Raw genomic sequence first — 12,686 nt, forward strand, 5'->3', positions numbered from 1 at the left:
AGGACAAATCAATCCCTCTTTCCTGCTAGCTTTGGCTGTCATTTATATCTGAAAATTAATTATGGCAGTAGATGTATTACGCTGTGGCAGTAACATTTGGGTACCATGTAACATTTGGACAATCAAAAATACCCACAATCTCCTAAGGAACTGGATTTGGATCCTCCACAAACAATAGCTAAACAGCAACTTTACTGAACATACTGAAATAATTTCCAATGCTAATTTGCACTCAAGTTCAAAGATTGCCAGAGATCTCCAGATATCCAGAATGCTTTTTTGGAGTTCAATACATTATGGTAGTGATGCTATTGATTAAGAGCAAAACCTTAACATTAAGGTCAGATGTGCTTATTGATTTTTTTTTATTTTTTTAAAGGAAGACTTAGTATGAATGCTAATGGCTAATGACTAGAATCGTAGATTTGTAAGTCCATTTCACAAATTAAATCAAAGCAGGTTCTCTGTCCCCAGAAGCTAAGTTAAATAAGCATAATGCCACATCTGATCTAGTCTAATTCTTACTGTCTTTTATAGGATTGTGAAAGAAAGTCTGTCATGAACCCTTTCAGAAAGGAAAAAATCTAAGTAAGAAAGTAGAAATAACAAAGGTTAGGTTGCAGAAGTATCTGAACAGATACTATGCAAGGACAATCACAAATTCCAATTGCATATACATTACCCACAGCATTACACTCGCACATCTAACATCATTAGGAGGCTGAGGAATGAGAGCATGTTTACTTTTCTAGAGTTAAAAAAATTGTGCCATTACTGAAATGCTGCAGTCTTCCACAGCAACATTTGTTACATTTATTACTGGCAAACATTATCTCCCATTTAATGATCTAATTTTCCTGAACTGACGCCACTGAAAGTTTCTGTCTGTAATGGCAGACTGCAGAGATATTCACATCACTCGTGATTCGGATGATGTGTAAAATACATGAAACACCAACTCCTTTGTTTTAAGTGCTAAAACTCCACACAAGCATAGACATACATGATTCTTCCAAAATACTGCATTCTTTAGCCTGCTATAACAGAAAACATTTAAAAAACAGCTAGGATCATTTCCCTGTCAAATTGGGCCCTGCGTCCAGTGACATCTACATGTAGCACACAATTGTTACATGCTCATTAGAGCTTCATGTCAGTGCCAACTCAGTAAAACAAACCAACCTCAGACTGAACACAATGCCAATGCCAGGCAGCTCTGCTCTTTCCCTGCAGTACCGACAGTCATTAGAATTGTTGACCATGAAACCACTCTCTATCCTTGTCCTTTACTCCATCTCATGAAATCTCAGATACTACTGCTCTCTTGTATCTTCATGTAGGAAAAAAAAAAACCAAAAACACGTTTATCCTCAAACAAACATCAGAAAGAATGATCATTTCCTGTGGCAATTGTTCAAATCCCATGAATAACCTACAAATGTGTCTGGCAAATCTGCTTCACAGTTATCAAACAGCTTTTTAAGAATCTACATATACACTGTAAGATACAGGAATTTATTTTTCAAACAACCTAAAAAATCAAACAGGAGGTAAGTATTTTCCATTTTACTAGCAGCTTACTGTCAGCATTTACTACTAGTAACGTATGGATTGAATTAAAGATGTTCAAACAAGTGAACAGAGATGTTAGCTTGAATAAACCATCATACTGAACTTCAGACAAATAAATAAAGGGGCATTACTGTCACAGCTTTTGCTTTAATATGGTTTCAGTGATTAAACTAGTTACGTGAAAGACCTGGAAATACTACATACATTACCTTATCCAAAAATTCATTGACAAGGAATTTCACTCGTTAGTGGCTTTCTGTAGTTTGTTTCTAATACTCTTGGACTGCCTACACAGCTCAGAGGGACAAGAACATAAAAACATTCCTTCAAGTTCTGTTTTACTCAGGAAGAAAGACTGATGTCTCAATCACATCCTTCCCAGAACAGATGCATTTCTAAAATTCGTTCACAAGTCAGTAGCTCATGAATTTTCTACATCAACGTACATTTCAAGCTTTTAACTCAGGGGGCAAAGCAGAAATGAATCCAAAAAAAGGACATGCAAAACCCACTTTACAGTTACATTAATTAATCATTAATTACATTAAAGATTTTTCTATCTCTGATCATGGAAGAATTATTTACTGCATCTGAACTTCTCATTCTACTAAAAATACTGAGTAGGAGGAGAGACAAGGAAAAAACTGCTTTCTTCACTTCTGTATAAGTCTTATAGATCACTTATTTCACTAGACTGGTTATAGCCTTCAGACCTGAACCTTCTATTTTACATCCTAATAAGCACACAAATGAAAGGCTTATGTTATTCCAATAATGCCAGCTAAAGCACATCAAGGTCCAAATAAATATGAAAATAATAGACTTGAAAAAAATATTTGCAGAGATGTGATGTTCCAGTAATTACTAGTGCTATAACATAGCATCAGCACTGAAGAGTCTCACTAGCCTCGTATTTAATTCAAGCACTCACTGCATCAGTGGACTCAAATTAATCAGTAAAAGTCATAAATATGGGTGCACTTATATATGAGCCTTTCAAATTCAACTATTTCAACATTTTCAAAATGATCTGTCTGCAATTTTGGAGTGTAGTTTTAAGCATACAAACAGTACTCCAGTTAAATCACAATTTAATACTGATTGGAAAGGAACACTTACAAGTCAAGCTTTTATCTTAGGGTTCATGGACTTTCCAAATCTGCAGTTCCTCACTATTTCTTGGCTTCAACACAAGAGATCAAGTGATCAATTGTTTTTTAATTGGCAGTCTTCATCTCTGAGAAATATACTACTACACAAGTACTAAAACTAGAAAAAAACTTGCTGATTCCAACTGACATTTTAGACAACTATTTACTTAAAGCCAAGCATCAAGTGCTAGATTTGCCAACTGTTAAAGGATTCATACCATAAGGAGAAGAAAAATATATTGTTATGGATAGGGTATTAAAATGTTGACAGTCTGCCCTGAACTTTATCAATGGCGTGGGCAATACCCGTCTCCTATAAAATTCCATGTCACTTCAGAGTGTTACTACAAATACAGAACTGGTTCTCCTTATTCTGTTCAGCTTGGCTGTACTGCACTCCAGAAATAAGATAGCATGCATAAAGTTGAAAAGAAACTGCATTTTTCTTCTTTGTATTTTCCTCTTAAGCAGGACTGTGGTGATTTGCCAAATCTTCCGTTTCAGCACAGAAAAGGAAAACAACAAAAGAGTGTTTGAAAAAATATATCCCATATATGAATAACTGCTTTACCTAGACTACAGGGAAGGAAAGACAAAAACAATTCACCAGCATGAAAACTATCTAGTTACTAAAAACGTATTTTCCAGTGGATCTATACGTCTGTTTACTGCAGTCTCTTGGAAAACCATAACCACTACTCTGTCATGTTGTAATGGTGCGGAACTGTTGTATGGCATAAGAAAAAAGAAAAATCTCTCTAGTGATACAAGGCATGATGTTCATAGCAAGTCTCTAACAACAGTAAAATTCAAAATTTAAAGAAAGAAAAAAAAACAACCACACATCAGAAAAAAAAAAAAAATCCCTTTAAAACAATATTAAACACTGCACATAGTCAACAACTGAAATGGCAAGAAGCTAAATAGTAAGTTTTATTTATTTATTTATTTTTCAGCAACGTTAAGGCAGATCTTTAGTCAGGATCCTGATTACCTAGATATTACATTTTTATGCTTTCTCTGCTCTCTCCTACCCAGTTCCTGATATATAAGAAATTGGAGTGCATTTCATAAATACAGTATGAAAGAAAAAAAAAAAAAACTGCCAACAGTTGAAAACACAAACAGTGCATTAGAAAAAGCTATTCTCAAGTTGTCTACTACCATTATCACCAGTATTATTTGTGCTATAGGAATAATGTTGTCGGTGACTTCTTGGCAGCAGATTAACAGGTGCAGCAGAAATGCTGAGTCACAGCTGGAAGCAGCGCTGGAGCACCTGGTGGGAAGGCAGGGCCAACTGCCAAGGGAGCTCAGGTGCATGCAACGTACCTGCGTGACCAAAATTGCTGCAAGGATCCACCCCCTTCCCAAACCTGTTTAAGGGTTGGCAGTGGAAGCAAGGGGATCTCTCTGGAGATCCCTGTGTATGTGAGCTCCTCCTATGGGTAAGCAGGGTTTCGTTGTTGTTGTTGTTGTTGTTGTTGTTGTTGTTGTTGTTGTTGTTGTTGTTCTTTGGTTGTTTTTTTTTGTTTGTTTGGGTTTTGGTTTTTTTTTTTGTATGTTTATGGCTGCTGTGTTTGGGTGTATCCTTACTTGCTGTAGCCTAGGACTTTGCTACCCTGTCATCATTGCTGTGCTTTCCATTGCATTATATCACAACAGGTGGTTTTCATTATTCAGGTTGTATTTTTCTGGAGTTAATGCTTAGAAACAAATTATTCTTGATACTACTGTTTCCTAGCTGAGAGTATGGTCATGTAGTCTGGTTTGGGATGTAGTTCCTCCCAGTTTTAACAATAAAACAAACAAAGAAGCAGTTACAAGAGAGATGAGACTTTTAATACAAAGGGGGATGATGTTAATGAGAAAAACTTCCTCAACGTAAGGCTAATAAAACTAGGTGAGTTTTGTTTCCTGTTTTTAAAAGGAGCAAAAAAGGGGGGGGGAAAGACTGGAGAAAGAACAATGAACTCAGTTATATTTTTTTCTTCAGAATTATTTAAAAAAAAAAAAAAGAAAGCTTTGTAAAAACTGTGAACTTAATTTAAATCCACACAACTCTATAATCATTGGAATGGTCAGAGAGAATGAGAGCAGTTAATTACTACCTTGCTATTAAATGGAGGTATCTCACTTAGCTGGCCTTAATGAATTCTGCTTGTTTTTTCCAGCTTATGTTTAGCTTTTTTCAGGTTAGAATAACTAGTATGTGAGCACTGGGGAAATTTAGATGGCCACTAAGTGTACCTAACAAATACTACTGTGAAACTAATTACAGAACTTCAAGTGGTATCTTTGCCATTCCAGCTTTCCTCCTCTCTTCTCTTCTCCATATCTCCCACTGACTATAGGTGCAGACAATATCTACACTACCATTAACTTCAAAGTGAAATATCTTGCTATAAAACAACATTCCAAAAGCTTTCACTGGATGGCCAGGTGTAATTGCTTCCCTATAGGTGCCCCTGTACAACAGCACTCAGCACAGGACTGTTCACTCTGTTCCCAGCTGTGTGCTTGGGTGCAGGCAGTCCGACTAGAACTAGCCCAGAGTACAAGGCTGTTTGAGTACAGCACTGTCTGGGAGCTGCTCCGTGATGAGGCAGGAAAGGACAGACAGCACACAGAGTGAGCAGTCACTGTTCAGGTAGAAGGTAATAGCTCCAGCAAGGTGGCGATTTTTAGGTTACGGTATTGAACAAAACATATCTATTCCCTGATGAAACAAAACCCACAACTTTTCAAGAAAAAAAGCATCACAGTAATGGATTATTTAAAGCCTCCAAGAATGCTTTGATGGAAACTAAGCAGAAAATTAGAGAAAATGGAAACAAAGATTTCATTTATACTTCCGGCTACGAAAGCAGATTTAACAAAAAAAAGATGAAAGGCTCCACGTTTTGTTGTTGCTTATCCAGAACCCCAACAGGAGGGAAAGCTCAAAAGCCAGTGCATTCATTTTCCTTTCATGGAGGAGGTGGACTACAGTGGAAATTCTAAACTCTATGGATTATCTCTCTGTAGAAACTACATAAATAGCTCAGAGAAATGGAAGTTAGACACAATCTGCCTCCCCTTCAACCCCCTGCACTTTTTTTTATGTTAGATATGATTTAGCGTTTTCTGTAAGTAACTAAAATAAACTAAACTATCCTCTAAATAATACTGGATTAAAGAATCACAAGCTATGGACAACTATGAGATGTTGTGATATTGTGAGCAAACTTTACTGGTAATTCCCAAATCTTACCAATATTATTGATAAGACTATAAAATTCCCCAATCTTATTAGTTTGAAAATTCTTCTTCTGTATAACTCAAATCAATCAAAGCTGTCTCATGCTCCTTTATTCTCCCTTCAAATATCAACTTTAGAGATGAGAATATTGCCTTCTGTTTTCACAATGTATAATGTATCTATCCAGACTATTCACTGTGGGGGGGGAAAAAAAAAATGCATCATAAACTCTAACACTAAAATCCCAGGGCTGCTCAGCAAGTAATGCCTCCTATTTTATTTTATTATGCTGGCCCACAATATCAGAGGTGGATGGTGGTGCTGTGGCAGTAGAAGCCGAACCTTCCCACCAATATTACATGACATTGTTGCTGAGTGACAGATGGCAGCAGAGGGGCAGTCCGACGGAGTGATGTCTGACATGGAAGCACATATGAGACAGAAGGGTGTGGCTGAATTCCTCCATGCAGAAAAAATTGCACCCACTGACATTCGTTGAGACTTGCAGTTTGTTTATGGAGACCAAACAGTGGATGTGAGCTCAATCAGGTGGTGGCTAGTGTTTCAGCAGTGGTAAGAGTTTGTCACCTCTGCGGTGCAAATTGCTAAGTGCCTACCTGCTCTTGTTCATCACTGGTGAAGATGCGTTCTGATGGTAGTGGCAATGCTGAATAGCTATGTTTTGTAGCTGAGAATTTGCTCTATTAAATAGCCTTATAGGCCTCTTTGTATCTGTTGTAGTTTCTACAGAAATAAATAGAAGGCATTACTTTCAAAGCAACCTACTTATATATATTCTCTCATATAGAAATAGGGCTTGTTTTCTTCACTTCTTCCTTTGTTTTCTTTTTTTTCCTTGCTTTAGCACTGTTCATAGATAAGCCACAAACAATACTGCGATGAGAAAAAGGAAACTGAACTGACAAAGCACATGACAATAAGCAGTTTATCTGAAATACTAATACCCCTTCCCCACCTGCCTCATTCAAGTTAAAGAGGTTCAAGGATTTATAGGAAGCTGGACAAACATGCTTTGAAGATCTAAAGCAGACAGACTCAGGGAGAATGTGTCAGCTATTAAGGTTCAGGTAGGGGCAGAAAGTTAGGAACAGTCATTATCTGCAGCAAGGATGGAAAAAAACAATTCAAAAGTATGCAGTGCAAATCCAGGGCTGGCTCACAGCAGACAATGAGCTCTCAGGCTGGCCCGCTCATCCTTCCCAGCTGACCTAGCAGTCCAGCACAGCAATTGAGGGAACTACAGAAAATAATGCTTCACAGATTTTGGGTCAACCTGCTCTCCTCCAGGATGCATATTCAGATTTGAAACAGACAGAAAAATAAGGTATTAGACGGTATATGCAATGTTTATCTCCCAATATCTCGGGTTGGATGACACAACCCTCCAAGTAGATTTCAGTTTAAATCATTTGTTGTTGTTTAATCTCTACTAAAATGAAAAGATTGCTACACAATCAGATTTTGCTATTGCCATGGAGCCATCACTTCAAGGTTGAACTCAAAGCATCACTAATATTTATACAAATAAGGATTATCTTTAGAACATAGAGAAATTTATTAGTACAGCAGAGGTTTATAAGGCATGAATATATTTTATTTATAGCAGGAAAATATTTCTATATTCACCTCTTAGTTTTCTTAGAAAACTAACTCTTGTCCTGTGCTGTCATACAGCCCTAAAATGACACAGATGTAAATGGCTAATGCAGCTTGTGTATTTATATTGTTATCAAAAATCATAGAGAAGATGTGTTCTCCTTTCTCAGAATTTTTTACTTTGCTGTTTCAGCAATCAGATCAGCAAGGTGTGTTTAGCAATATAACGAATGCAGTAACACTGCCATAGCAGGCAAACTGCTGATGGGTGCTATATGTGTTTCTCCTATAATTCCAATCATACAGCTCTGATTTGAATGATCTATTTTATTCCTGACCTGAAAGTCTAAGTGGGCAATCTAACAAACTGAGACTAGTAACTAAGCAATGCAAGTTGGGCCAACAGGCAGAGGAGAGAAGAACGCTCAGGGTATAAAACTGCAAGTGCTGTGTTGGTGTCCACATGCCACTGTGAGAGTTCACAGAAAGAAGTCATCCTCAAACATCAAAGGAATGCTTTTAAGTCAGAAGTAGAAAAATATCAGCTACCTTGCCTTCCAGGATGTTACTGAGGAGCCAAGCAATAGACAAAGGTCAGAACGGAAGTAATGCAGTTACTCTGAAATGATGTTGAGGAAAAATGACTGCAAGACTGTATTTTAGATAACATTAGATCAGACAGTACAGCCTGAAAGGTATTTATGTTTATAATGATGCAAAAGGCATCTAAAAGAGCCAACATATATAGACACAGGTCTATACTTGTGAAAGAACAATCCTCATTAAATTTCTGGCCTGCAAAACTACTATATGTACTCAGTCTTCCCAGTTCTCAGTGCTCTGCATTCTGTTTTAGTTACAGTCCACTTTTGTCACCTCACTGTTTTCTGAGATTTACAGGGAAGACAAAACATAAGGGAGATATTCTCCACTCCCCCATCGCCTCCCCCCCAGTGTTTATATTGATTCTTGAATGCAGCAAGAACAAATTGCTATTCTTGTATGCTTCTTGAGGATCCAAGATGGAGCATGCCAACTATGCTTTCTCCTTTGTAACATTATATATATAATATATATATTAGTTTTTAAGAGGATAAGTCAAATATTTTGAGCAGCAAATAAAAACAGCACAACGGATTGATGCTATTGTGCATCTTGGCTTCTAAGTGAATTAAACCACTACTTTATTACAGACATATTATCTGGAATTAGTACTGCTACAGTTGTGGATTGAAATAATTCTTGTGGACAAGAAATAAAACAAAAATGAAGCCAAAAACATCCACCCCAGGAAAGAACAGCAAGGGCAGCAGAGATAAATTTTGTCATGTTTCTTCACTATAGAAGCACAAATGGGAACTACGAAGCTCCTTATACAGTTGAGAATTCACCTACTTTCACAAGAACATACGACAGTTCAGCTGTGGAACTTATTAGTACTAACAGATAAGTACATCAGGCACATTTGACTGACAACAGATAAGAGTACAAGATAAAAATTTAATAACTCAAGTGCTCTGCGAAGTATTATAAAACTTTCAGTTTCAAGTTTTAATTAAATTCCCACTTTTTATGTATTTGAACTCAGCTTTAAGGACACAAACTCTACAGGAGTTTCGTTATACTCCTTTTATAGGCATCATGTAAAATGGGATACTGGGATGCAGAAGGGAGAAAAATGGGAAGCAATGGATGTGGGACACAAATTATTGTAACAGTGAAAAAATTAGCTGTTGCAAACAGTGACACTTCGCAAAATTTCAGAGTAACAAAATTTCAAGCTGGATTAATCTCTAACTCAGAAGTATCTCTCCTCAGAAGCAGCTACTGATTTCATGCTAACAATACCTCAGCCAGGTCTTAAGGGTGAAGTTCAACTCTTCACAAAATAGTGGTATAAATCCCATGCACCAGGTGGAGTTTACATAGAATTCAAGAGGCACGTAACTCTTGTGTCAACTTTTCACTCGGGGATCAATTTTCCCTTAACATATAAAGCAAACATGGGAAGAAAGGTTACTGCATAGTATTTAAGAGGAAAATATGACACTTGGAGAAAAAGTAAATACCATCATAGTCTCTATAGTCTTCACTACCTCAGATACTTGGAAGCTAAAGGCGAATAGGATGGCTATTAGTTCAATTCAGGAGTCTGTGTGCTACATACAAAGCAAATACACAATTATATGTGTTTTTATATGAAAGTCAAGGGTTTTTTTACATAAATATGGGACTCAAAAATGCCTCCTAGGTCATAAGCTTGTATTTATTTTAAGGGAGGCGGAAGAGAAGGAAAAAGGAAAAAAATCCTTGAACAATCTTACTTCCCCACCCATTGAGAACCCCAAACCCCTAGGGAACCTGCACGCAAGAAATGCCTGTAAGGCTTCTTCTGTTTACCCACTATCAGACTAACAAGACATGAAGTTGAGGAATCAGCTAACTAATGAGCTGCTTGCAGTTACGCGAAATCTTACCTGATTTCTTCATACATACTGGGCTAACACTAGTGTTTTATATTTCATAAATGAAAGTTTGTGGAAAATTATGGCTTGGATTTGTGAAGAAGCAGCAGAAAATATTTAGATTCATTCATATTTGTGCGTTTTTTGCAGTGCTGCTGGTATTTAACAAGAGAATTCCCTGTGCCACTCTTTGTGCAGTTTCTGATGTGTGTGATATCGCTCCCCGCGGGGCATATCTTGAGATTTTAAGAATTTTTATTTGGAAGACTGCCAGAATTGGTTTATACCTTTTAAAATTGAAATAGAAGTTTAATTGGTTCTGCACAGAATTTAGAGAGCCTACTGATAAGCTAGACAAACAATACATTCAAAAATATTTTCAAGAGAAGTAGAGATGCTGTCACAGACAGCCCAGCACTACTTAAATACTTCAAATATCATTTTTGACACAACCGATATCTGTAGACAAGAATTTAAGATGATCTGTTGCTGATTTCTGGGACATGTGCAACCTAAGTGGTTTGTATGCTGATCTAACATGCAACAATAGTAGCACTACAGTGTTGTGTTGGTTTTTTTTTTCACTTATGAATTCACACGTGCTGAAAATATAATGATATTCCTGTGTGATATTCCTGTTATTTCCCCCATTTCAAAGGGTCTTTTTGTTTATTTTTAAAATCACTTTAAAGTAAGCTGATGTACATTCATGCATACATTTGTTTGAAGTAGAATTATATACTATAAAATATGCCACACATCTTGAATTCTTTAGTTATTTTTTATTGTGATGGATGTTGAATTTGATCATTTGCAAATTCTAACAGATTCATGCACTGACTTTTGACTATCAAAGATAGATATACAGCAAACCAACTTGGATTTTTTTTTTTTTTTTTATCAGTGCAGGCAAAAATTCAGTACTAGAAGCACAGCAACAGAGGACAAACAGCAGAAGGATGAGTTAGTGGCCATGGCTGCCCCTCGCATGACCACATCTCTGCCTGTGCTGCTCACCACCACTTCCCATGATGCACAACCTCCCTCCACCTACTTTTATTTTCTTCAGTTACACAACATAAAAGAAGGCAATCCTCTTTTGATTTTTGGATTCAAGTTACAAACTCATAACTTTCCTGATATGGACACTTCACTTGCCCAAAAATTTTAGCATAAAAATTTCTGAGTTTACAACTAACATTCAAACCCATCACAACCCCAAGATTGGGAATAGCTGGCGAAAATTAAAAAAAAAAAAAAAAAAAAAAAAAAAAAAAAAAAAAAAAAAAAATAAAAATAATTATTTTGGTACTTTATTTATCAACTTGTTTCTTTTAGAACCTGTTGGAAACAACAGGTCAATTCTGAGTTGTGTGCGTTCTGAGAATACATATATGAAATTGATTCATTTTTCTTGAAACAGCCAAGAGGGCAGATTTCGATGCACTTGTATTCTCAATATCCAGGAGAAGTAGCAAGCTTTAGGGAAGTGCTCAGAGTAGTGGGACTAGGAACAGGAAATATTCACCCAGTTCCTTTTTCCTACAAAGACTTTTGGAAAATCTTCACAAAGAGTACAAAGCTGGCTTCTCTGTCTCATGCTCTTAATGCACAAAACAGGAAAAATAACATTGCCTGATCCATTACAATATTCCAAGATTTCACCAGCAAATGTCAATAAGACTTGTAAGTGTCAAATTTTACTTTCAAAGATGTATATACAATATGCATACATAATCCTAAACTATAATTTGCTTCATTATCAGATAGAGAAATGAGACTGTCAGTCTTTGAAATCAACAGTGGAACTATCATTCAGCTGCTGAATCCTTCTCACAGTTACTGAAGCAACGTACAAATGCTCAGTCTTTCCTATTATTACCACTACTGCAATTTTAATCTGAACAGTGCCAGTATTAGTTTGCCAGCAGTGCAGAGGTTATAACATCCAAATTAACAGATTTATTTTTATTGGAAAGAAAATTGGAAAATAGTAACACAAAACATATATACATAATATGTACATAATCCTGCTATTACTATGCATGATGATATTGGGCTGAGGAGAGAAGGATGTGAAACTGACTGCATAAGAGATCTTAAACTAGTTCAATAACTGCTCAAAAATCACTACTGCTCCAAAAAATACTTTTTGTATGGGGTAGAATTGGTGGGAATCTCAGGGCACAGGTCATTCTACTTTTCAGGATAGCAGCATAGCATAGACAGTAGGTTTACAATTGTACTTAGAAAATAAATACCAGTTTGCTGCAATCTTGTATCTCTTTAGGACAACACAACCTTATGGGATAGTTGTCTACTCCAAATTTAGAGATCAAACAATGGTGGAAGGGACCTTAAAATTCACTAGTTCCAACCCCCTGCCTTGGGCAGGATTGACACCCATTAGAAATCTGTAAGTTCTCTTAGTTGCAAAATAGTGTACGATCTTCATTACCATCCTCTGCTTGGAACAGCTGGCTAATCCATCAGTGCATCCACTCCAGAGACAGAGGTTCTCATCAGCCTAATTTGTAAGCAAAAGCCAGACTACTTACTCAGTATTCAGTACAGATAAGTATTTCGTACAGAGCTGGCTTAAAAAAAAAAAAAAAAAAAAAAAAAAAAAAAAAAAAAAAA

Source organism: Centrocercus urophasianus, unplaced genomic scaffold (assembly GCF_019232065.1).
Source record: "Centrocercus urophasianus isolate 14NV4802_14NV808 unplaced genomic scaffold, USGS_Curo_1.0 seq_2, whole genome shotgun sequence".
Taxonomy (NCBI): Eukaryota; Metazoa; Chordata; class Aves; order Galliformes; family Phasianidae; genus Centrocercus; species Centrocercus urophasianus.